This window comes from Sus scrofa, chromosome 10 (genome assembly GCF_054392235.1).
Source record: "Sus scrofa isolate SSC_HxYL_T2T_F1_AM1 chromosome 10, Sscrofa_HxYL_maternal_Yorkshire_Landrace_v2.0, whole genome shotgun sequence".
Classification (NCBI taxonomy): Eukaryota; Metazoa; Chordata; class Mammalia; order Artiodactyla; family Suidae; genus Sus; species Sus scrofa.
This window is the reverse complement of record NC_139392.1, coordinates 93,645,446-93,667,960: the sequence shown is the minus strand read 5'-3', so window position 1 is coordinate 93,667,960 and position 22,515 is coordinate 93,645,446. Positions and strand designations below refer to the sequence as shown.

The 22,515-nt window shown below is 56.6% G+C and overlaps 1 protein-coding gene across 4 annotated transcripts in view; it reads right to left on the bottom strand.

The window, feature by feature from the left end:
- The window catches only part of LOC102159132 (uncharacterized), a 448,204-nt gene that overhangs the window by 19,849 nt on the left and 405,840 nt on the right, over positions 1-22,515 (bottom strand). Inside the window, exon 1 of one of the 4 annotated variants that reach the window (XR_014818165.1) lies at positions 20,678-20,917. The exons of 2 other annotated variants lie outside the window; for them this stretch is intronic. The gene's annotated coding sequence lies outside the window, so the exon portion shown is untranslated. Of the gene's footprint in view, positions 1-15,868; positions 16,076-20,677; positions 20,918-22,515 lie in introns of those variants that run through there. One more of the 4 variants, XR_014818164.1, reaches the window with a different exon arrangement.

Sequence of the window (22,515 nt, the reverse complement as noted above, 5' to 3'; positions counted from 1 at the left end):
AGCCGTGAGGTCGTGGCCATGCAGCGGACGCTGTCAGCGAGGGGCTGCAGCCTGACCGGCTCGGGTGGCAGCGGCGGGGGGCATGGTGGGAGCCGTGGGGTCGGGCAGCAGGCCTGCTCGGCTCGGCTCTGCAGTGAAAAGCATTTCACAAGAATGACACGCAATGAACATCTGAAAGCACAAAGTACTGGACGAGCCCAGGGCCCGAGACTGTAAATTAAATCGTTGCGGAAAGAGCGAAGAGAGAAAGAGACTAAATTCATCCTGACTCGGAAGACTGGAGAAGCTGCCTACAGAAACAGAGGATGAAGAATATTAAATCGCTAGTTTCTGAACTGTCCAGTAAGAACTACAGGCAAAAAGAACAACTTCCCAATTAGCACAAGGACACAAAAGCACCTGTGATGTAAAGACGACACTCGAAGACCACAAGTGAAAAGTTTAAGGAAAAACAAAAAAAAAAAAAAAAGGAAAAGAAGCATTAAAAACAGAAGGCAGAGTTCCTGCTGCGGTGCTGCAGGTTCAAGATCCAGCACTGCCACAGCTGAGGCCGGGAATCCACCCCTGGACCAGCCGTGCCTATGGCAAAACCCAACCCGGCCCAACCCCAAAACCAGAAGGCAGAGTTAGACAGAGAACCTGCGATTGTGCTTCTGGGCACAAAGCCAGGGAAGTGAAAGCAGGTTGCAAACAGCTACCTGCACCCTGTGCTCGTAGCATATTCGCCACAGAGGAGCGGGAAGAGCATCTCCAGTGTCCGTGCTGGACGGACAAGGATAAAGGAAGGCGGTCTATTCGCCCAATGGGACGCCATTCGCCCTTGGAAAGGAAGGGATTCAGCACACAGGCTGCCACACGGATGAGCCGTGAGGACCTCGTGCTGAGGGAAATGAGCCAGACGCTAAAGCACAAACATGATTACTGGGGTCCCTAACGCAGCCAAATTCTGAGACGGAGGCGAGTGGTGGGTGCCGGGCGGGGGAGGGGAAAGAGGGAGCTGGAGTTTAGCAGAGACAGAGTCTCGGTCTGGGAAGACAGACAGGTTTTGGGGACGACGGTGGTGAGGTTGCACCATGTGCGTGTCCCCAACGCCACTGAAGGGTACACACGAAAGTGGTTAGGACACTAAATCTCATGTTGTGTGCATTTTACCAGAATTAAACTTGAAACAAATTTAGACCCCCAATCATACATACACAGAAAGCATAACATACAATAGAGGCAGGATCCAGAACACTGTAACAGTTCTGAGTAAAAAAATACAGAACGTGCAGGCCGTCTGGCAGCGTTTCTCAGAAATGTAACCGCGAACGAGCAGAATGCCCTCTTCCCCGCCCAGTGCTGAGAACAGGCGCACCGCTCACCACGTCGAGATCCACGAGTATTCAATCCCACCCAAGAGGAAACGTGAGGGACGCTCCTTAGAGAATTATCACAAGCTGATGCATGAGTTCCTTTTATTAACCATCTATTACATGCTCACTCTACCAATTTTTCTCAGTATCAACAGAATCAAAAGTAATATTCCAGCAGTAACACACACCACGATAGGGCTGAAAGGACCCCGCCCTGTGTTCCGTGCACCCCGGCTCCCGAGGCGATGCGTTTCCGCAGCAGCCCTCCGGGGGCCTCCCTCGCGGTCGGCCTGCGACCACGTCCACCTGTATGCGTGAGCGGGGCCGTGGCCCCTGTCACACGTGGCTGGAGACGGCCAGTGATGCCCACACGAAGAGGCGTCTTGTGGAAGCATACGTCACCCGGAGGGGAAGGTGGACACGGTGAGAAGTTCCGACCGGCCGTGAAGACAACTGGACCTCGTGACTCTTTCCACCAGAGGCCGACGCGCTTCTTTCTGCAGGAGAGAAACTCGGCGATTCGTAATTTTACAACCTCACAGGGATCACTCAGAGCTACCTCTTGGTGTCTTACAACTATGCCAGCTCCGGAAGTGAGAGATTCCAGGATTTCGTTATACATCGCAGCGTTTTGATTTTTTTTAAAAAAAATGACTTTATATTTTGAGAGCATTTTAGGTTCGCAGCAAAATGAGAGGAAGGTACAGAACCCACACATGCCTACCCTCCCCCACCAGATGGTGCATTTGTTACAACTGGCGAAACACGCTGACCTGTCACCATCGCCCCGAGTCCACGGTTTGTGTTGGGGTCACTCTTGGTGCAGCGCACTCTGTGGTGTGGACAGATGTCTAAGGACGTGTTCCACGCCCTGACACCCTCTGAACTTTGCCTCCTTCACCTCCGCCCATGCAATCAGGAGCAGGTGAATCCCTACAAGCATCTGACCACAGCTGGCGAGTGGTGAGCGCTTACGAGACAATCTTACTGGCCGGGATCTGCTGCCGGCACTTTCAGGCCTGGGCCGTGGCGCATCTGCAGGACAGTCATGGTGACTTTGACCCCCCAATGCACCCCGACTTCCAGGTGCTCTGGGTGGGTTCCCAGCTCAGCCTGGGCGACTGTGAGCACCTGGTGAAGAGCCATCTGGTGGGGTCTCTGTGTCTCCCTAAGGTCACCGCCACTCTATTTACATCCCTCAGTAAAGGACAGTTACAGCCTAACTCGTGATCTAGCATCACGTCACCAAAGCCCCATGCCGGGAAGTTGAACGCTGCTGGGTTTCAGGCAGTCGTTGTTGAGGAATTTTAACCTTAATGGACAATCAGAACAGGATCTCCAGCGTCCATTTTTGAGAAACTACACCTGCCTTCATATTACAAAGGTATTCATGGTTTAATTTTCCATTTATCATCAGGGTAACATCTCACACAGCTTTACACAAACTTAATGCTTTTTTTTTTTTTGTCTTTTTTTTTTCTTTTGCTATTTCTTGGGCCACTCCCGCGGCATATGGAGGTTCCCAGGCTAGAGGTTGAATCGGAGCTGCAGCCACCGGCCTACGCCAGAGCCACAGCAACGCCGGATCGTTAACCCACTGAGCAAGGGCAGGGACCGAACCCGCAACCTCATGGTTCCTAGTCGGATTTGTTAACCACTGCGCCACGACGGGAACTCCAAACTTAATGCATTTTTGAGTTGAATTCCATTAGCTGCCAACATGTAAAAACGCTCAAATCAGATCATTTAAAACTTGAAATGCATTTGACCAAAGGCAGTTTTGCAAGCTGTCCACGTATCAGTCCACTTTGTGACTCAACACAGCAATGCAGACTCCGCGGTGCTCAATGCATTACTGAGATCATCTGCAGACTTGATTCAGCTCACCCAGGATTGTTACCTGAAGTCCTTCCTCGGTGGCTCCCATCTGCTTGCAATGAAGTGGAAACCAGATGTTTTACTGACGAGCAGCAGCTCACGGGACTGAACCCCTCGTCATGCTCTCCCGGCTCCTTACCCAACGTGCGCGGGGCGGCTGTGGCCATGGACTGACCGTGGCGCTTGGGTGAGACGTCTCCAGCGTGAGGCCAGACCGAATTACAGCCTCACCAGCTGCTGACCCGCATGGCTGTCATTCGTAACAGCAAAGGACGGGCTTCCGGATGTACAAAAACAGGACTTCCTTGGTGAGAGCTAGAAGACCTACCTACTTGTCACCACCAAGGAAAATTATTGCACTAGGACAAGCCGATTTTCCCTTAGAGATTTAAGTGCATTTGAAGGTAAAACGGGCTTTTCATTTTGAATCCCACTCTTTCAGAACCTGAGGTCCACCCATCTGATCCTACTGCCTTGGGCTGATGAAAAAGAATGAGTTATCAAAATGCATGAATTCAGATTCCAATCACATTAGCGCTCAATCACCCCTTCATTAATAACGGTCCATCAAATGAAATGCAAATGTCAAGAAGTGAGATTAATCACGGATTAACAAACTTTCCGTGCAAAGCAGCTGCCAGGAATTTAATCAACCCCAGCTCCCGCACCCGCACAGTGATGCTGGGCTCTTCAGCATCTCGAGAGCACACCGTCGGGGCGGACGTGGTGACGTCATCGTGCCCGAGGGGCTCCTGACCCGGCGGCAGCGCAATCCGCACGGACAGGACACACACGGGGTGCGAGCTGGCGGAGCGGCCGGGGGAGCCCTCTCGTGCGGTAGCCCCTTAGGCTGGGACTTCAGAGATGGCCAACGCTGCCCGGGGACTCAAACGGCCCCTGGGTGCCCCGTGCTGTCCCTTCCAGGGAGGAGCAGCCTCAGGTCTGGGCAGCGGCGATAACCAGAGTCCTACAGCCTGTCGGGACAAGGGACACTCGAGGCCCACGGGCCTGCCCTCCGCAGGGGCCAGGATGAGGAGCTGCGGAGACAGGGCAGCCGGCGATGCCCTGTGGTTTCTGACGCAGAGACGGTCTGATCCAGGGGGTGTCGGGGGGAGGCCTCCCGCCCGTGGGCCCCACAACTCTGGAGACAGAGATGAGTGGAGGGAAAGGGTGTTCTAGGGGCCTGGCTGGGCACAGACAAACGAGGTGATGCCCGGGTCTCATGCAGAGCGACGCCTGGGGCCATGGTGTCATCGTCGCTGAAGGCACACTCAGCTCCTAGGTGCAGTATGGCTCTGCAGGACAGCAGGGCTCCCGTTTGGGGTCACCCATCCATCTCCCTCTCAACCCACAACCCCATCATGAGGCCCAGGATAAGAAACGGGGACCCCGAGTGGCTCCTGAAACCCTTGCCCCCAGGAGACAGTGACCTCTTCCACTCCGCTCGGCGGGCCAGTCACCTGGTGACAGCAGAGCTCAAGAGGGCCACAGCCGCAGTGACAGCAGGTCTGAGCCTTACTGCAGGGTGGGGCTCCCCTGCCACGAGGAGAAAAGCCACAGCCTCTAGGCACCAGCAACTCCCGTCCTGGGCAGGGCGGGAGTCGCAGCTGGCACGGGCATCCTGGGATTCTTCCAGGCGCAGTGGCTGAAGTGACGCCCTGGTCGCAGTGAGCTGATCAGGTCGAGAATGGGTGAGCCCAAAGGGGTTGACTCTCCAGCTTTAGCACGGAAGGAGGGCCTGGCCCGTGGAGATCAGGATGCTTCCTGAGAGCCTAGGAGAGACCGGAGGGCCCCTGGGATGGACCAGAGACAGAGAGAAGAAAGCCTGGTCCCCAGTGTCCCCTGACTACAGTCCATGCAGGGAGGACAGTGCTGGGGGGCACTGCCTCTCCCCAGGATCCGAGGGACGGGGGTGAAGACCCAGCGGGACCTGAGCCCGCACGTCCTCCCCCAGCCGCTCCGTCACAGTCTCCACACTGTTCACAGGCCTGGACAGCAGCCTGGCCTCGGGTCAGGCTCTGCTCAGCCACCTAGAAGCTGCTCTGGATCTGCAGTCACCCCACGGGGCTGCCACTAAGTGACCTGGAGCCCTGAGGCTCTCAGGCGTCTCGCTTGTGGGCAAATCCCCTCCGTGGCCTTCCCCGTGGGACCTGGCATCCCCGTTATCTGCACCCCCCCACCCCAGGTTTATTTCTGCCTTTGTTCTCAGCCCACAGATGCTGTCATCGCTGCAGTAAACCCGCAGGCTGGAAATCTGGGCCAAAATTATGGATTATTTTTCAGCTTCTTAATGAAGCTTCACAACTTTATTATTTCTAAATTTCTTGCTAAGATACCAGTCTTAGCAAGGGGAAGCATTAGATCACTCTCAAATCAAGTCAGCTTTCAAATAGGTCAGTTCTGGTGCCAGTGTAATTGCAACTGACAGCTTCCCTTTAAATACAGTCACATGTTACTAACAACGTAAACAAACCTTACTCTTTGGAACAGGATTGAAAAATGCATCTTCTGGGCGAGGCTTGCGATTCAAGCGGAACTCTGTAGAAGGAAAAGGATGGGAGGGAGCTTATTGAAACAGACTGAGACTGATGGCCATGGCCGGGCGAAGGCTGTCTCTTCACCCCACTCAGTGACCGTGGCTGGATCCCTGCAGACACTCTGCGCTCCCCTCCATCCACTATTCAGTGGGCATGTTTCTGAGCATCCCTTCCAGAAGGAGGATCTGGCAGGTGTATCTTCTGCTGTCTCGAACCTGTGGAATTCTCTATCTTCACAGACTGGTATAAAATCCTCGGATCAAACCTTTGCCTCACGTCTCTTTCACTGAATGGAATTTAGTGCTTTATGTGTTTCTTTGCACAGACTGCGTTTATATTCTGCCCTGAGACGTCTGTCCTTTCTGCCCTATGCCAACCAGCAGAATGTTTGCAGAATTTTCCCCTCGGAGCACTGTGGGGTGTGTGTCTTTACGCGATTGCTGCGGATACTGCACGACTGTAAACTGAGCAGCCTGTTTTCTTTGATGTTAGCTTTTTCCTTTCATCCTGGCCTCCCCTCTCGAAAGGCGTTTGTTTGGATACTGTCTCCGGTCACTTTACAGCCTGGCTCCCTGTACCCACACTTGGTCTCTTCATCCTTTTCTTATGGACCGAGTGATAGGCTTAATTATCAGCATTCGCAATATGGACCGCCACAGAGTTTAACTCTATTTTCGTGTTGTCTCTTTTGGCCCCAAACTCAGTTCTCGGCCTGGCTGTGCAGTGGCCTGTGTTCAGGTTCAGATGTGCTGCTGTGTGAGGTGCTTTCAGTCCTTCTTATCTATTATTTTACTGTGTTTCCCCCCCGTTTTTTCATCACCCTCTTTTCCGCCCTGACTCTTGCTCCTCCTCCGTGGAGGCGAATCTGGGTGTGGGCAACGAGAGCGAGCGCTAAAGGGGGTCCCCGGAAGTTACCCTGGAGCTGGGGCCTCTGCCCACACACCTGTGCACACAGGTGAACACACGCCCCTTGGGTGCCGTGCCACCTATTCTCTGTCCACTCATCTCAGAGCAGCAAGGTCTGGGCCGATGTGGGTCTGGCAGCCCTGAGGTGCTCGGCTACCATCCAGGGGCGGGAGTGGGGCCCTGGCTGCCTGCTGGTCCCACCCTGTTGGTCTTTGCTGGTCTTTCTCCCCTGAGGCAGCATCTTCATCTTTATTCTCACACCCCTGCTTGGCTCAATAGCTCTCTTTACAGCAAAACCCATAATGTTCAGTGAAATACCATCTCTCTTCTGTTTCTGTCTCCGTGTGCCGCGCCGTGCGGGTCTGTGTCGCAGCATCCTAAGCGCGTGACTCCCTCACATGTGTGAGCATAGCTTAGTCCCTGCCCACGTGCCATGCCACTGGTGCTGCTGCTGTGCTGGTGAGGCCAGTGCTGATGGCGATGGTGCTGAGAGGTTGGTACAAGACCCTTTGAGCTTATCCCATCGTACAAAACAACACCCAGGGTCAAGGAAGGCCAGGTGCCTCTCGCTCTCTCCAAAGAGGTGTCGAGGTTTAGGGCCCCCTAAGGAAGGCGGATGAGGGTTCAGCTACATGTGCCGCTTTGCAAGCCCCACTCTGCTGCTGAGATGACTTGAGAGCGCTCGGCATCCTGCATGTCCGAGGCGTGAGCTCTGCCTTCTCGTGGCCTCTCCTCCACTGCAAAGCACATTCCTCCCTGGTAAGATGGACTGACTATCAGCAGACTCTCAAGAGGAACTGCTCTCTGATCTTGTTCCAGGACTGGGAATATGTCTCAATAAGTGAGCTTAGATTTATCTTCTGCACACCCCATGGCCTGCTGCTGGCACGTTTTCTCCTTGGAGTGTCTACAGACGGCCTAGAGCCCAGGCCTCGGCTCTTTGCCGAGGGTATAACAGGGTCTCTGTGTGCATTTTGTGTGCAAAACCCATTGCTGAGGCTGCTTCTTTTCCCTGCTTTCCCTTGGCTCTGATCTCATCTTTCATTTCATTCATGTAACGTCCATGAATTTTTATGTATCTTTAAACTCTTCTTGCAAAAGACAAAGGCTGTGTGAGTCATTGCGGGATGAAACCTACCGTCGGTGCCAGGATACAGACAGACAAAGGGTGGCGAGGAGCAGCCTGGCCGCCGCTCACGGTGCCGCGCTGCAGCCCCCTCGCACCTGGTGAGGTGGTGATGCAGCGCATCCATTGGCCCAGGGACCTCAGAGCCTCACCATTCGCTCTCTGTTTCTGCGAAGGTAACGGCATTACACGTGTGCTCCCAGTTCTGTGGGCACTCAGGGCAGGCAGCTGCTGAGCCAGCCGCGGGCTCAGAAGTCACCCCCCACAGCACCCGCCCGACTCGCCCGGCTCCTCCCAGCCACCCTGGCCCCTTTCTTCTCTCCGCTGGGCTCAGGGAAGACATTCTTCTGCTGCATCCAAACAGCATGAGCTTCGCAGAGACCTGTGTGACAGGACACGGACTGGGGATAAACTGGTCACCGTCCCGGCAGTAAAGGAGAGGGTTTCCTCCCTCGGGCTCTTGCTTCCGAGATGCTGTGATGACCTTGGACACATGAGCGCAGCCTTCTTTTCCGAATTATCTCAGGGACAATGCTTGAAAGCTGCTCTGTTTCTGGAATCTGGATGGAGTGTGGCATCTGAAAAGCCACTCTGACAACCCTGAGGGCACAGATGGGAGCAGAGGCTGTGCTGCCTCAGGGCTGGGAGTTGCTGGCACTGCTCTAGAGACAGATGTGAATTTTTTTTTTAAAAAAACATTTTGTATGGAAAACTTCAGACATATGTAGAAGCAGACAGCATCATATATTATCAGTCAAGCTCTGTGAATTATCTGCTCAAGGCCGATTTTGTTGCGTTCCTGCCCAACTGTCCGAAGCAAATCCCAGAGAGGTGCCCTTTCGCAGGGGAAGCAAAGCAAACCAGCCACCAGACGAACCCGTGCTGCCCAGTTAGAGCCCCCGAGAGCCAAGGTCCAGCGTCCCTAAGACCACGGTCACTGAGCTGGGGATGCCGACTCAGCCCCCTCCCTGGAGACGCCCAGAGTTTGATATTGACAGTGAGGGCTTCCTTTTTTATTTTTTAAATAGCACATTGTTTCCATAAAGTAAAGACCCGCCATTCTTTCCCCAAGTTTAAATGTATCAGCTGAGAGACGGATGGGATTTGGCTTAGAGGTTTAGGGAGAGAGGGAGCCTGTTTCCTGGCGCGGGGGCTGGCCTGCAGGCTGTTTGCTGCAAAGAGCTTCATGCCAGGGTTGGAGTTTGGATGAGCTTCTAGTCATCAAGCCACGGGTTCTCCTTGTCTTACACGTTCGCTCACGTCCACCTGACATCCACTGTGTCCCCGGCACCGCAGGGGACAAAGCAAAGAGCCCCTCTGACCACAGCGCCAGCCTTCTGGGGCGGGGGGCTGTGGAATCTGGGGTGTTCAGGAGACAACCTCAGACACACTTACACACGTGGCGGGGATGAGCCGAGGCGACTCTCCGAGCACGTTCGGCACACGCGGGTTCATCACGAAACACTGCCTTTGAGGGCTCGGAGGAGGCAGGCAGAGCCAGGGCTCCCCGAGAGGCGGCCAGTGCGTTCAGTCTGGGGCATGAGGACTGTGAACTGGGACATTTCGCGGGCGCTGCCACCTGCAGGTGCAAGTTCAGGTCTGGAGCAAGGTGACAGCCGGGAGAGGACGGGTTCATAACCATCATAATTAAGATTTTGTGGAAACAAAATGCAAGTCCTTGTGGGAAAGAAAAGGAAATGAGCAGGATGTCCACAAGTGCTCGACTTTTCTCCCCAAATAGAAGAAGACTTGGAAACATTTCTGTATGTCGTCGGAGGGGAGGCTGCAGAAGGGAGCACAGCAGGGGAGGGACGCCCGGAACACGGAGGCGCGGGCGGGGAGCTGGCGGCCGGAGACGGCAGGCAGCTCAGTCCTGCGGGGGGACGCGGGCCACGTGGACCACGGACGGAGGCCTGTGGCGGGAAGACGGAGCGCGGACGTGGAGCGTGCGCGACGCTGCAGTCGAGAGGATGCGACGACACGTGGAAAGAGGCTCGACATCCCTCGTTATCAGAGACGTGCCGATCTGAATGACCACGAGGTGTCACCTCGCAGCAGCCAGAGGGCCATCATCAAAACGTCTATGAACAAGGAAAGCTGGAGCGGGCGCAGAGCAGAGGGAACCCTTTTACACTGTTGGCGGGAATGCAAATTAGTGCAACCACTATGGAGAACGGTGCGGAGGCTCCTCGGAAAACTAAATACAGAACCACCATATGATTCAGCCGTCCCACTCCTGGGCATCTAGCCAGAGAAAACCATAATTTGAAAAGATAAATGCACCCCAGTGCTCACTGCAGCACTGTCCACAGTAGCCAAGACATGGACACAACCTAAATGTCCATCGAGAGAGGAGTGGATAAAGATGTGGAGTTCCCGTTGTGGCTCAGCAGTAATGAATCTGACTAGTATCCATGAGGACTCAGGTTCGATCCCTGCCCTTGCTCAGGTTGTTGAGGATCTGGTGTTGCTGTGAGCTGTGGCATAGGTTGCAGATGCAGCTCAGAGCTGGCATTGCTGTGGCTGTGGCGTAGGCCAGCAGCTACAGCTCCAATTTGGCCCCTAGCCTAGGAACTTCCATGTGTCATGAGTGTGGCCCTAAAAAGCCAAAAAAAAAAAAAAAAAGAGAGAGAGAGAGAAAGAGAGAGAAAGAATAAGATGTTGGAATTTTATTACTGGAATATTGCTCAGCTATAAAAAGAAAAAATAATGCCACAGGCAGCAACACAGATAGACCTGGAAATTACCATTCTAAGGGAAGTTAGTAAAAGAAAAAAATCATATGATGTTACTTATATGTAGAATCTAGAAAAAAAGATATAAATGAACTTACTTGAAACAGACTCACAGAATTTGAAAATCTTATGGTTACCAAAGGGAACAGGTGGGGGGGGGTGGACTGGGGGTTGGGACCGGCATCTGCCCCCTGAGGTCTATGGAGTGACCTCCAGTGGGGACCTGCCTAGAGCCCAGGGAACGCTACCCAATACTCTGTGATCGTCTACGTGGGAAGAGAAGCTGAGCGGGAAGGGATGTGTGTACGTGTGTGACTGGACCTCTCTGGCGTCCAGCGGAAATGACCACAACACTGAAAATCAACTGCACTTTAATCAAACTTTGAAGAATGAAAACAAGTCATCAGCAGTCCCAAGGTCAAAAAAAAAAAAAAAAAAAAAAAAGTGAAGGCGTGTGGTGTAGTTTGGGGAGAGATGCTTCGCCCAGCCCTTTAACCGGGAGCCTGAGCTGCACCGCGGCACCTGATCCGTAAGAAGCCTGCAGAGCAACCCCACCCGCGGCCTTCTGGGCCAAGTGGGTGCTCTCGAGCGAGCTCACACCTCTCCGTCAAAGAAAACGACTTTCCTCGGCTTCTGAGCCTAACTCGGTCTCATTCCATTGGTTCCAACAGCGGGGTAGGAGGACCCTTGCTGGGGCCCAAGTTGGGAAGGTCAGTAACAACATTTTGGCAACCATGACGGGACACACCGGTGACATCCTCCCTGCACCCACGCCAGCTGGCCGAGCCCCAGAAGGAGGGCGGTGGGGGCTTTGGAAGGCGCAGGGAGGATGGTTACTCTGATCTTGGAAGACTCTGATGGGGTGGGCGAATTCAGAGCAACTCCACCCAGTGACCAGACATCTGGGTGCAGTGCACAGCCAGTGTGACCCCAGAGTAATCTGGAATGTGGTACATTCACGCAGTGGAATTATTACTCAGCCGTAAAACACAGAGAAATAATGCCATTGGCAGCAGCACGGATGGGCCTAGAGATGATCACACTAAATGAAGTCAGACAAAGACAATATAGAAAAAAGATATCACCTATATGTGGAATCTAAAATATGACACAAATCAACACATCTACAAAACAGAAACACTCACAGACATAGAGAAGAGACTTGTGGTTGCCAAGGGGGAAGAGGAGGGAGAGGGATCGGGGGTTTGGGATTAGCAGAGGCAAACTACTGCATTTAGCATGGATAAACAAGGACCTACTGTACAGCACAGGGACCTACACTCGATATCCCAGGATAAACCACAGTGGAAAAGAACACGCAAATGCACATACATGTATACGTGAGTCGTTGTTCTGTACAGCACAAGTTAACACGACATCGTTAATCAACTCCAATAAAAACTTTTAAAAAAGAATGGTGAGGCCAGGGGGCTGGGCGACACTGGACGTGGGAGGAAAGCCTGCGGAATTCTCACTCAACACCGTGCCGCTGACTTGGTTCTGAACTCCGGACGAGGCGAGCTCGGCCACAGGAGTGGTAACATTGCGGGGTATCAGGGAAGGCTCGGGACGGGCATTCAGAGTCACCAGCAGGTAAACTGGATGATGCACGCTCGCCCATTCCCCCATGTCCCCAACCTGTCCCCTGCTGGGAAGAGCCTCCTGCAGAAACTGGGGCTACCATACACCCAGTGGGAGACAAGATGGAGACTGCACCCCTTAGATAAAGGACATAAGACGATAATGTTAACGCTGAGGACAGACTGCCCAGGGGTAAACTCTGAGGTCCAGGCCCAGGGACGGGTGGGACGAGCTGTAGGAGCCAGTCCTGTGATTGTCCACCTAAGACCTGGACCTGAGCGGCCCAAGAGAAAACAGTTCTGTCTGCCCGGGAAGCCTGCTGGGTGTTGCCTCTGTGATACAGGGCCCAACAGACCAGGTCTTTTTTTTTTTTTTTTGTCTTTTTTGCCATTTCTTGGGCCGCATATGGAGGTTCCCAGGCTAGGGGTCCAATCGGAGCTTTAGCTGCCAGCCTACGCCACAGCCACAGCAAGGCAGGATCCGAGCCACATCTGTGACCTATACCACAGCTCACGGCAACGCCGGGTCGTTAAGCTACTGAGCAAGGCCAGGGATCGAACCCGCGACCTCATGGTTCCTAGTCGGATTCGTTAACCACTGCGCCACGATGGGAACTCCCTAGGACCAGGTCTTATTAGACCATGCCAATCAGCCTGGGATCCCCCATTCTCATCAAGAAGATGCCCAGTGGGAAATATCAGGTGGCACAGGATCTCGGGGCAGCCAGTGAAGCCACTGAAGATAGACATCCGTGGTTCCCTAACCCTACACCCTGCCTGTCACGCTGCCGTCCACCAGGAACAGGTGTTCTGTATTAGACTGAAAAGGTGGCTTCTTCTATGTTCCACTCGCCTCAGAGTCACAGGAAATTTTTGCTTTCGAGTGGCAGGAACCCAACGTGCAACAGAAACAACACGGCTGCAGTCCTGCCCCAAAGGTTCACAATTTCCCCCACCACCTTTGGGGAAACCTTCACTAAAGGCCTTAAAGACCCACACCTGGAGGAGAGACCCCTAAGGAGGCCTCTGACAAAACCCTGTCACCGCTCTCAGCCACCTGGGCCATCCAGGATACAAGGTGTCCAAGAAAAAGGCTCAAATTTCACAGACTAGGGTGACCTACCCGGGCTTCGGGCCCACCTCCTCGAAGACCACCCTAGGAGAGGGAAGGGAGGAAAAGGGGCCATCTCAGCCTCGCCCCTCTGGGAACCAGGTGGCGGCTCAGGGTTTCGGGGGATGGCTGGGTTTTGCTGCATCTGGACCCCTACCTATGGACCCACAGTTGATGGCTCTGTGTGAAAAGTGACAGGAGAAGATGCTGATCCTTTTGCATGGAATTCAGAAGGCAAAGGGCTTTTCAAAAACTGAAAGGCAGTTACTTCAGGGCCTGCCCTGCCCCTCCCAAATGTAGCCCGACCCTTTGACCTGTACATCCCTGAAAGGGAATCACCCTTAGGTTGTTAACTCAAAAGCCGACACTTACTCGGGTGGTTAATTGATTACTGGTGGTTATGCTCTTAACAATCAGCTCTAAACCTCCAAGGGCTGGCCTCCCTGCCTACAGGTGCAGCAGCACTACAACCCGCCAGAGGCGGCTGAAAAGTTAGCCTCTGGTCAGCCGGTCACTGGACGGACCCCACACCACGTTCAGGCTCTTTTAAGTTCTAAAGGAACAGAAGGGCTACCCCCCAAGGTCGACTCCAGTTCAGGCTCTGTTTTTAGACACCCCGTGGCCACCACAGAAACCCGTCCCACACTCCATCCTGTCTCCCTGCTCCCACAGCACAGGGCCTTGAGTGCGAGTGTGTGGGAACCACAGCTGCGACCTATGCCAGTCGTCCCCACCTAGGAAGTGAGCCCGTCCCAGATGCTGGAGGAGCGGTTCGCAGGTGGAAGCAGCTCTACCAGAGGGAAAAAGGCTGGTAGGACGAGCAGTGACCTCCCAGCCCCAGGTCAGAGGCACAGAAACTCCCCCAGGGACTTCTGCCCCAAGGTGGAGCTGCCAGTCCTCAGCTGAGCCTTAGGGCTCTGGACGGGGACGGTCTCAAGCATTTACACAGATTCCAGGTGCGTGTCTGCCACCTGACACACAGGTGGTTACCTGGATGGAGAGCAGTGCGCTTGCTGTGGAGAATAAACAGAGAACGGTGGCTTAAAGCACACTGAAGCTCTTAGAAACAGCACAGCTTCCCCAAAAGGTGGCTCTGATTCATGGCAGGCGTCACCAGAAGGGGCTGCAACAGGTGGACACAACTGCCAAAAGGGCGGCCCCCGAACCAGTAGCTCGGCAACCACCCTTCACCGTCGAAGCCCAGATCTATGCAATTATTCCCTAACCTACACCAAGGGAGAATTACCCCCAATCCGCAGAGACCTAGGAGGCCACAGGTGGCTGGGGAATGATGGTGGGCAGGGCACCCCTCCCCAGGCTGCAGCTTGCCAAGCCATCAGGGAGGCTCATGAAGGAACCCACTGCGGGAGGAAAGACCACATAACTGGATAACCGATGTCATGGGAAGTCCTGGCACGAAGGTATAGTCAGCCAGGGAGTGGAGACCTGCCCCACCTGCACAGCGAACAACCCCAGCTCCAGAGGCCCCGGAAAAAGTCCGTCAGCTCAGAGGGGCACATCCTGGCAGGGACTGGCAGAGGGATTTCACCATCAGCCGAGAGGACCAGGCGATCGCAGGCAGCTCTTGTGCTACAGACCCATTTCCCCGCAGGAATTCTCAGCAGCTGAAGTGGCTGATCCGCTAAAATAATCTCTAGGTTTGGGCGCCCAGGGCCCAGCAAAGCGACACTAGCCCAGCATTCATGTTCAAGCGACAAAGGGATAATAAGGGTCCTGGCATAAAAGAGACCTTGCACTCGGCCTGGGAACCCCAGTCGCCAGGGAAAGCAGTGATTCAATCAGACGTTAAGGCCGACTTTAGCCGAGGTGGTCGGGAGACTCCAGCAACTGGGATTAAGGCGTTTCCGACTGCCCTGCTCTGAGTGCAGTAGCCCACCGGTAAGTCAAGCGCGTCTGATCCCTAAACCCATCCCCCAAGCCCGTGAGAAGGGCCACCTCAGCCCCCCTTGAAATGGAACAACTCAGGTGTGCTCCAGGTGGGAGAAATCCTGAAAGCTGTCACCAGGTGCCCCCCGCACCACCCGCCCCGCCCGGAGACTGGATGCATCCCAAACCCGGAGAAACAGTATCCCACAAGTCCAGCTCCTTCCAAGTGGGTGGCCCCCACTCGGTGACCCTCACCCCTGCTGCCCTGACGTCGAGGGGTCACCCCAGCGAAGACGCACCCCAACCTCCGCAGAGACGACCTAGGCCAAAGGCCCCGACCCCTACGCCCGGGACCCTCTCTCTGACCTGATGCTTCTCTGCCCAGAAGCAACCTGGGCGCCACCAGGGGAGTTCAGGCCCGGCAGGGGAGCCTCCCCCTGCTTTGGTGTCAGGGCGCGGCCGCAGGCAAAGTGCTGGGGGCCTGCATGTTCAGGACCCTGCCTCTTGCTGTATTTGGGCCACGGATCTAAACTGTCAGGGGTCCTTTGTCTCTAAAAGGTCAGGCAAATGGGGGCGCTCGGGGGTGGGAAAGGCAGGGCCGGCCCAGGGCGGCCGCGCAGACCTAACCGCGGCTCCTTGGCTGGGACCAGGCCGGTGCACCGACAGCCAGGAGCAGACGGAGGCAGGGGAGGGCTCCCCGCAAAGCCGTGAACAGTTAAAAACGGAATCTGGGGATAACCCGTTAGGTCTCACCGTTTCCTTCTGTGCCTCGCCCAGCTTCACGTGCTCACTGGGGCCGCGGGGCAGAGCTCCCGGTGCAGGGCCAAGGCACCCTAGCCGCCGCCACCTCGAGGACCACGCCACGAGGAGCCGCCAGCCCCGCCCAGAGACTGTGGGCTGAGCACCGCAGAGCTGGAGGACAGGGAGGAGAGCCCGCCCCAAACCCCGCCCCCGCCAACCAGGCCCCGCCCCCGCCAGGCCCCGCCCCTGACCATCCCTACAAAGCCGCTCCACCTGGCCTGGCGGGAGAGCCTGCCTCCGCAAGCCCAGCCTGCCCCTCTTCCTTCTCTGAAAGCGAGGGAAGCTCTGCTTTGCTTCTGACTCCAACTCCGTCTCGTCCTCTTGGCTCCAGTGACACTGGGAAGGGCAGGAGGCCCTTTTGGGGTCAGACGCAGAGTGTCTGTGACTCCAGGAGATGGAGTCAGAGGAGACAGGCCAGCCATTCCAGGACGAGCAGAGAAGTCAGCAGCAGCGGGAGGCGGCGGGCGTGTCCTCCCTGGCCAAGGACATGATGAAGGTGTTGGGGTGATGTCCACTGCAGCTTACTCCAGCCCCCGGAGCCCCAGGCAGTGAACCAGGGACCCCCCCCCAGATCCTGTACTTGTTAGCCTTCTGGCTTGGGGAGCTGGGACCCAGAAGGCAGCCTCACCATTTCCCGAGCTGCCCCCAGGAGCAGCCTTCCCCCATGGTGGCACGGTTCGCAAACCGTATTTTTCTAGGATCCAGGCAGGAAACAGGCACAGTTTCCATCTAACCCCACTATGTTCTGAGCCCCATCCGCTCAGCGGGGGAGATGCCTCAGCCAATTCTCAGGCAGCCCTGGAAGCCTCCTTTCCAGGGACCATGCTCATTTCCGGGGGGGGGGGCAGGCTCCCTGGTCTCTGGGGACCAGGTCACCTGGTGACTTGGCCTCTACAGGGAGCATCTTGTCTCCAGGGCCCTGCCTGGTCAGGCCGTGGGCTGACACTGTCCAGCCCCCTTGTTTGTGGCCAAAGGCGTCTGCAGTCCACTGGCCGCGGCTCGGCTGGCTCGGCCCTCTACTTGGGGGCCCGGGGAGGAGTCTGCGGACCCCTCTGCCGCCGGGCACACAGCACTGCGGAGCTAAGTCTGGCCCGAGTGGCCAGGCTCTAGGATGGACGTTTCTGCCGCATCCCAGCAGGTGTCAGCAGGGGCTGTGTGTCCCGTGGGACTGACCCTCAGCCAGGGAGCCTGGTCTCTGCTGGGCAGCATCCTCCTGCCGTCTGACACCTGTCCTCTGATCCTTGGGAACCTGTGGGCACGTAAATGTTTTTGCTTATGTTTTCTCCTGACGATTCTCTCTCCATTTCCTCCCATTTAGGAAAACACATCTAGTCTGAAAGCAAGGGGAGAAGAAAGCGGCCTCTCAGATCAAAATGTCCTTCTAGACTTGCTGCTTTGTGCCCTTCCCCTCGCCGTGAAAGTCGCGAGCTAAGAATCTGCTGCGTTCTTTCTCTCTGGGCTGCTCCTGTATCATCTGCTTCCTGACACGGTGAAGACAAACACCGGCTGTGGGGACAGAGGGCCGGGCCGGGCACAAACAGAAGCTGGTGGGAGAAACCGTCAACCTACCGGAATATTGTCCCATCACAACGCTTCTGAGAGCCTCGGAGTCTCAGATGCACGACTGAGGCGAAATCGTGGGACAGGGCGAGTGTCATTTGTATTTTCTAACAGGGCAGGGCTGTGGGCGAGGCTTTGTGGGCACTCCAAGGATGCATCGGAGATGTTTCCCGGGTTCCAGAACACGGCCCGGGGCGGCGGATTTACCTGGGACAGTGTGCGAGGGGCCCTGAGGAAAGACAGGTCGACGGGAGAAAAGCATCCGCATTTTTTCCGTCTAAGTTTTATGTGACAAGGGAGCCTTCAGAGGACGTGAAGACCTGGGACACCTGAGTTTCATCCGGGCGTGGCGAGCGTGGCGAGCCGAGAGGAGCCTGCCGGGCGGAGCTGGAGCTCAGGCGGGGGACCTGGGGGCGGGCGAGGCTGTTGGTTCAGGGTCTCCTCTGAGTCCCCCGGTCTTCGAGAAAGGATGCTCCCTGCCTGGGGCGGAGGGTGGGCACCCTTGCAGGGGGGCTCAGGACCTGCTTCAGGGGAAGCACAGGGAGCCCTTCCTGCACCTGCCGTTCCTCAAATTCCTTCACCTGCTCAAGGTGCCATGTTGGTGGTGGCAGGTCCTGAACCCCTTCATGCCAAGGACAAGTCGGCCTCAGCTCTGAGCCTCCACTCCCTCCTCTGCACCTGCAGATGGGGACTCGGCTGGACTCAGGCAGCAACAGCCCTGTGACGGTGGATGCCCAGGGGCAGTCGGTGTGGTTGGTCGCTCAGGTGAAGTTACATACGTGCCAACACAACACTTACAGAATATGATAAACGCAAGGCCCAGGACATCCTGTTAGGAGATCCTGCTGCGGGTGAGCAGGTTAAGAATCCTGCTAGTATCCATGAGGTTGCGGGTTTGATCCCTGGCCTTGCTCAGTGGGTTGAGGATGCGGGGTTGCCGTGAGCTGTGCTGTGGGTCGCAGATGCGGCTCGGATCCCGCGTGGCTGTGGCTGCGGTGCAGGCCAGCAGCGGTAGCTCCAATTTGACTCCTAGCCTGGGAACTTCCATTTGCTGCAGGTGCGGCCGCAACAAGGAGAAAAAAAAGACGCCCTGTTAGGCTAAAGGAAAGACCCTGCACGAGGTGGTCCTGCTTATTTAAGCCCAGAGAAAATCAGAGGCAACTCACCCACAAAGCCTCACAGAGCAGGAGGCTGTTCCTTCGACATCTGTCGAGAGACCACCGTGTTTCCTCTGTAGACGCGTTTTGAGACTTTTCTAGGAAGATGAGAGGGTGAGGCACACCCAGACCTTCTCCCCGTGGGCCACTGCCGCCCTGATCGTTGGCTGAGGAGGCGAAGGAGGACCCGAGACGTGCAGCCCCACCCTTCCGCTCCAGGAGAGGACCGGGCGCGGCGCCACCCCCTGGCTCCTGCTCTGGGCTCTGGCGACGTCCTAACAGCCCGTCAGCTCCTGCAGGAGAAGCCGAGTGGGGCCTTCCCACTTTTCCCTGTGAATCTGCTTCCAGGTTCCAAGAGTCCCTGGGTTTTCTCAGGGCTGTGTTGACAAGTGTCTTTGTCGCCATTGTAGTTTAGAAACACACGTGAGCCACAGTCCGTGCCTGTCAGCATTCAAAGGCATCCAGGTAACTTGGGGCCTTCCTCCGCAGGACGGAAGTGCACTGCGAATCTCTACGTCCCGCGGTTTGCAGTCCACATGCTCCCCAGCAACCACAGCTGCCCTTCGCCGAGGCAGAAAGGGTCCCATTTGTCTATCACAGTTTGCGCATGTCGCTAGGAAGGACCTTACTCGCCCTGATGGTGAAACACCTCGGGTAAATCTCCTGGAGGGTAAGCCTCTGTCATCAATGCAGGAGGGCTCTTCTGTCCGGTAATGACGTGTGTGGAACAGAAACCAGCTTTAAGTCCCCGAGTTCAGACGCCCCGGGCGTCTCACGGGGTGCTGGCCGGGCTGGCTCTCCCAAGCCCGACGGGGCCCTTCTGTCCATCTGGGTCCAGGCCGTCCTCTCTCCTGCTGGGGCCTCTGCCCAAGCTGATGGCACACTGTCCGGGCAGCTGAGAACTTTGCTGATGCGCCCCATCTCCGTCTGTCCTGGGGCATCTGCGAACGCAAACCCAGGAGGGGTGACAGGAGACCAGGGGGCAGGCAAGGGGCCTAGAACATGCGGGCAGGTAACCCAGCAGAAGCTGACCTGGAGACTGCTGACTGGGGGTGGGGCTGGCACAGCCACATTCAGGTTAAGATCCCTCTGTATTTAATATTCTTCCCAAAAACGTGTCACTTAAAGCTTGCTGTCATCCCGGTCACCACTTGATGACCTGTCGTCCACCGAGGGATCCGGAAGCGGGCTCTCAGGGGACCCCCAGTGGCTGGTGCCCCTTCCCCAGCCTCCAGAATCCTGGGGAATCCACAGCTGCTGTTGGAGCCGTGGGTCGGTGGGGTCTGTCAGAGCGGCAGGGGTCATGCTGGTGGCCCCCCTTCTCCCCAAGTGGAACCTCCCAGGCTCGTGGGAGAAGAAGGGGCAGGACGCCACAGTTTGGGAGCCCTGCCCTATGGGAGCCCAACGCACCCCGTCCGGGTTGGGATGCAGCCGGTCACGGGCAGAGCCACCCAGCTGGGTGTGACACCAAAGGACACCAAACAAAGAAGGGCAAAAGCCAAAACCACTCCCAAGGATAGAGATAAACACTGTCTTCACGCAACATGTTAAAACATCAACATTAATGCAAAAATGACAATGAACAAAATATTGAAATTTGACACAAAGACAGTTTTGTGACGAGCCATATTGAAGCCCGAGGCAAAGCAACCAGGAATAGGAATCGTCTTGATTTTCATGTTGATCTTTGTGCCACGGGGTTCCGCGTGCCCTGTGATTGTACCGCCCTGCGTTACACTGGCACTATCTTGATGGCTGAGATTGCGTGCGTGAGGTCACGTGCCCTCCTCCAGGTGACTCTTCCGCCCGGCCAGCCCCCTTCCGGCTGGCCCTGCCGTCCTCCCAAGAGCCCTCCTCCTCCATCTGCATCCCTGGGGCAGCAGCTCTGAGTGGGGGCAGCACCGGGTCCGAGTGGAGGGCGCCTGGCGGGGGGCAGGGACTGAGCACAGACAGGGCGCTCCTTCCCTCCTGACTCATTTGCCCACCCAGTTATTTACCCGTTTGTTTGCTCCTCTGGCCCCCACCCCTCTGCCCGTGCACCTACCTCCTTCGTTCACGCATTCATTCTCTCCACGGCTGCTTCCTGGCAAAGGTCAGGACAGGACAGGAGGCCTGTCCCTGCCGCAGCCGCCACAGGCCTGGGGGCTCCCGTGTGGGTGGGTGGCGGGGGTCAGAGGGGAGATGCTGGTGAGCGGCAACCCCGCCAGGACTGCGCCCTCCCTGGTGCCGGGCAGGCCTCAGGCGCTCTGGGCTGGGCCTTCCCTCTAAGGGTCAAGGTCAACGTGGCGGGGGACTGGAGGGGTCGGGAGCTTAAAGGGGGCGGAAAGGAGGCTCCTCCCTCCTTGACAGGACTCTGGTCCCCACCCACAGGCACGACAGGACTCTGGTCCCCACCCACAGGCACGACAGGACTCTGGTCCCCACCCACAGGCACGACAGGACTCTGGTCCCCACCCACAGGCAGAGCAGCGTCCGAGGCGCCGGCCGGCGGTTATTTGCGGCTGGTAGCCCTTTCCACAAACGACGCCTTCCAGGCTGCCGGCCGAGCTACCCTGCCCGTGGGCGGGTGTTCTGCTCCTGCTGGAGGCCGATCCGTGTTTCCACACGTGTAACATGTGGCTGACGATGAGTGGAACGTGGCCTTTGCCGCACATCTCCACAGCGGAGCAGGTTTTCAGGAGTGAGCACGGCTGAGAATGGAACGGCCCGACAGCCACTCACGTCCGTTTTAAACCAGCAGGAAGAGACCCTCAGCCATCAAATGTCTGCTGAGGGGAAGGGCCTGCGAGGGGCTCCAGGCTTCCCGACCGTCCAGGGGCTTGGGTCCGCCAGGGCCCCCGCAATCCGCCGGCTGGGTGCCGTCGGGTGGGTACGCTTCTGTGTACCCATTCTCACAGGAGGCAGAGTCGGAGCAGAGCAGACGCAGAGCTGGACTGGGGCTGAGAGACGGCCAGGCAGCGGGTAGGGGGCCCAGCCACCCCCAGTCCAGGGGGCGGTCGTTAGAGCGGGCCCAGGGGACACTGGTGGTGGCGAGGCGGGTGATTTCTGTGCAGAGGTCAGTACAACGCTTCTTGCAGATTTGGCCTCCATGAGACACATCTTCATTTCCTGCAGACAGCCGCCCATCAGCAGGTGGGGTCCACTTCTGAAATGGAAAGCAGCGACCGTGTGACCCCTTAAACTGGAGAATTCACGGGCAGTGAGGCCTCGCCTCGCCACACAGCCCTCCACAGCCTGGAGCCGTGCCCGTGGGAGGGTGGGATACCAGGCCTGCTAGCGAGGTCCAGGCTGGCTCAAGTCCCAGGAGCGAATCCGCAGTCACTGCCAGGATGTGACCGCTGCACACAGCCCTGCTCTGGCCTGGAGGCAGGGTCTTGGTCTTCCGGGAGAAATGAGTTCCTGCTGCCGTCTGGCCCCTTCCTCTCTCCAGCAGCTCTGGGGACAAAGCTGTCCCTCCTGGGGCAGCCCAGCCAGCTGCCGGGTCACCTTGTTCCCAGCAGGCATCCTGGTCCCTGGGCAGATTTGCACAAGTGGAGGTCCCCACAGGGGTGCCATGAACAGCACCAACGAGACAGCCCTCAAAGGGCCTGGGGCACGTGGTGCTGGGCACAGTGGTTCTGGGAGAGTCCGCCAGAGCAGGAGCCCCTTGGAGCAAAGCTGCCCCCGCGAGGCACAGCCGAGGGTCTTGTCTACGCGGGGGCCCTCCGGTCTCCAACACCCCGCCCAGACCCCGGTGCCTCCTGGCCTTTTCTCTCAAGCTGTCTGTTTGGTTCCCTTTCCGGATGGAAGAAAAGTGGAGTCTCCGTTTTCCTCTTGTCAGGAGGGCTGAGGATAAGGCCCAAACTCACTCTTTCCTCGGCAGTGAGGGCTCCAGAGCCGACA